The sequence below is a fragment of the Mus musculus genome, chromosome 13 (genome assembly GCF_000001635.26).
Source record: "Mus musculus strain C57BL/6J chromosome 13, GRCm38.p6 C57BL/6J".
Taxonomy (NCBI): Eukaryota; Metazoa; Chordata; class Mammalia; order Rodentia; family Muridae; genus Mus; species Mus musculus.
In genome coordinates, this window is record NC_000079.6 from 114,434,704 (window position 1) to 114,438,435 (window position 3,732).

At 39.7% G+C, this 3,732-nt stretch overlaps 1 pseudogene; it reads right to left on the reverse strand.

Moving 5' to 3' along the window:
- Window positions 1-3,086: 3,086 nt before the first annotated feature.
- Gm41073 lies at window positions 3,087-3,511 on the reverse strand (annotated as a pseudogene).
- Between the last annotated feature and the right edge of the window lie 221 nt (window positions 3,512-3,732).

The following is a 3,732-nucleotide window of genomic DNA, read 5'->3' on the forward strand; positions in this document are numbered from 1 at the left end:
AATTATGGAAAACAAAGACTTTTTAATACTTCCCTAGGACCATTCTGCAGCACTCAAGTATAATTCTGAAATCAAAACCTTTTCAGTCTCTCTAAAGGAGATGATGCTCCCAGGATGTTGTCAGAAAGCCCTTAAACCAAGAAGTTAAGAAATCTAGAACCAAAGCATCCAAGATCCAGTGTCTGTTGCTTCACGTGTCCTGCGATGCAAATGCTGACTTTGAAGAAAGAACACAGTTAAGAAGGATAGGGAGGAGGCTGTAGCTTTTAGTACAATTTTGGATTGTATTGTGTTCAAATGTTTGTTTTTAGGAACTGAGGTGCTGGTTGGAGTTTCATGAACACACACACACACACATACACACACACACAAATCACTAAACAGATTTTTTGGTTTAGGAGTAGAATTTTCACATGTTTGAAATGGCCTCAAACATATTTTTGCCATTTTATACTACATTTTTAATGTGAAGCTACAACCCCTACACTGATGATTATAAATAAAAATATCCAGCCTACATTTAATTACTTATGTAAAACTATAGAAATGCATTTGTCACTTCAGTGTGCAAATTTACTTTCCTTTTTAATAAATGGTGAAGTTATATGCATTCCACAAAGTCATTTGAAAATATAATCCTATTGTTTATTATCAGTAAATGTCTTTTTCCCTAGGATCTGATCATTTCTTACTCTTAAAGATTTATTTCTGACTGGATTGTGACTTAGACATAGAATCTCTCAGCACAGATGGCCTACATCTCTTGGCCACCCGCTTCTGGCATTTTTCTTTGGCTTTCTTCTTTCTCTTCACCAAAATTTTAGCATTTTCAACAGTCTCCTCTGTTGAGGTTTTGTCTTTTATTGTCTATTGTAATGTTAAGGACGGCCTCCAAGACTTGGAGTCTGCACTTAGCCCCTGTGACCCTACCCACAAGTTAATTTTGATTGGTGAATAAAGATGTTGACAGCTAATAGTTGGGCACAAGAGGCATAGGTGGGGTTTAGGTTTCACAGGTTTGGGGTGAGAGGAGGACTACGAGGTAGAAGTAGGTGAAGGAAAGAAGGAAGAAGAAGCTGCCATAGGTTAAAGGTCCTGAGGGCTGTCCAATTGGAGCAAAGAGCAGCCCAGATGGAACATAGTAAATAGTAAATAATAAGTTGGGGCTATCGATAGAAAAGTCAATTCTAAAAGCACGGAGGGTAGGCAGCTGCCCAGCTCTTGTGCTGTTTAGGGCTTACTGTAAATGTAAAGGTTGTGAATTGTCTTTCATTCCGAAACTCAGTAACCAAAGGCAGAGTACAAACCCTGGAACGGGATTTAAATATTTACTACAACACTCCTCCTTACCATTTTAAGTGTGTTCTTTCTTTAAAGTCATATGTCAACATTTGCATCGCAGGACACATGAAACAACAAGACACTGAATCTTGGCTGCTTTGAAATCTTGGATTTCTTGCCTTCTTGGTTTTAAGGCCTTTCTGACAACACACTGGAAATATCATCTTCTTTAGAGAGATTGAAAATTTTTATTTTTGTTTTTTGTTTGTTGTTGCTGTTGTTGTTTTTGTTTTTTCCTGCTAGCTCTTTTGTGCCTCAACCACCAAGACACAGCAGTATCTGCTAGTTCAGGGATAGCCTTACTCCACCCCCTCCCCCACCCCATAAACAACTTGAGAGTATTCAGATTGGCATACACAATACATCTATGAACAGACTTTGGCTTCCCCTCTCCAGTTTTCCTTGGTCTATAACAAGAAGGCCCCTTACTCAATAACAGGTCCATACTGCTACAGATAAAGATGCCTCGCTTCATGAGATAACTGCATTTGTCATTCTCACTACTGCTTTGGACCAAACAACCATCACTCTTCACCCAGAGCATCCACCGCTACTTTTCTGGTTGTGTACTTTTCATAGAAAGTACAGCGCTCACATTCATTGTCCACTTCACCGAGTTTCTAATAGCTGCTAGCTGGAAGGAGACACTCAGCCTCACCTCGGTACAGCCCACCTCTCAGCAGGCGTCATGAAAAAGAAGTGTCTGGTTTTCATTCTCGTCTTTATGTACTATGCTTTTGGGCTGCTGTTGTTTTGCTTACTGTTAACTGAAGTGATTTTCTGCATAAAAGACAAAGAGCTTTAAGGCTGTAAGGGGGGGCTGTATGATTTGGGGAACTTCCCTATACAGCCGTTAGCTAGCAATAAGGACTTTCTTTTCAGCTCTGAGAGTGTCCCATTGGTAGTCTCTGGTCCAGGGATCAAACTTAGGTTGTCGGTCTAGGTAGCAAATACCCTCGCCTAATTATCTTGCCAGGGGCTTTATTTATTTGTTTGTTTATTTATTTATTTATTTATTTATTTTATTTTTGTTGTTACTCTTTTGGGAGACTAGGTCTCATTATATACATTATGTAGCCCTAGCTGGTCTGGAACTTGCTTTGTAGTTCAGGCTGGCCTTGAACTCACAGAGATCTGCCTGGCTCTGCCTCCCTGCCTTCCTCATGATGATATTAAAGGCATATGCCTCCAGACCTGGCCAATTTTATATTTTCATACACTTCTTTATCCATTCATCTATCTATTGATGGACATCTAAATTGATTCTATAGCTTGGCTATTATCAATACAGTCTCAATGAACCTTGGAGTTTCAAAAAAATGTCTCCTAGATATTGACTTGCTTCCTTTGAATATATACTTAGCAGAATTATGATCAAGTGGTAGCTTTGATTTTCAGGTTTGCTAAGGAGTCTCCACACTTGGTTTCCAAAATGGCTGTACCGATTTATGTTCCCATCTTCAGTACATAAAGTTCTCCCTTATAACATTTGTAGTTTTTAGCTGTTCACGTGGGGATGAAAATGGATGTCATTTTTTTTCCTTATTATTATCCTTGGTAATCAGTGATATTAAGCCTATTGAGTATATAGTTGGCCATTTGTGTATCTCACTTTGAAAAGTGTCATTTAGATTACGAATCCACTTCTTCTTCTTCTTCTTCTTTGCTGTTGTGTTTTCTTTTTCAAAGCAAAGCCTTTTTAATGAATACATTTTTCACATATACAGTCATGCAATGCTGGAGAATCAAGCAATGCTGTCTGCACTGGATACAATCCTGGGCCACAAGTCTGCACACTCCTTTGCAACTAGACCTGTGATAGCAGAACCTTTCATCTCACCTTTATTGTTCACTATGACCCCTGCATTATCTTCAAAATTAAGGGACGTCCCCCTCTTTTCTTCACTATGACTTCCGTTGTTGAATTACCACTGCTGGACACACCTTTTCTCTTAGTCCTGGTTTGCCTTTCTTAACTGTGGGCATCACCGTGTCACCTGCCCCAGCAGCAGGTGAGTCTGTTCAACCGTCCCTTGATTCCCTTCACAGAGATGGCATACAAGTTTTTGACTCCCGTGTTGTCAGCACAGTTGATCAGAACTCCTACCGGAAGACCCAGGGAAATCCGGAATTTCATTCCGGAGGACCGACCATGTCCTTGCTTCAACATCTAGAACGTCTGGCAAGAGTCAGAAAGTGTTGTTGTGTTTTTATGTGTTCAATATTGTTTGTTTGCTGAGTACGTGGCTTGTGTACATCTCTCATGCTCTCCCACTCATCGTTTGACTGTTTCCTTTGTGATGAGGAAGCATTTCAGTTTGATAGGATTTCATTTTGGCTACTTTTTTGCCTTTGGTTTTGGTTGGTATCTAAAAAGTCTTTGCTCAAGTA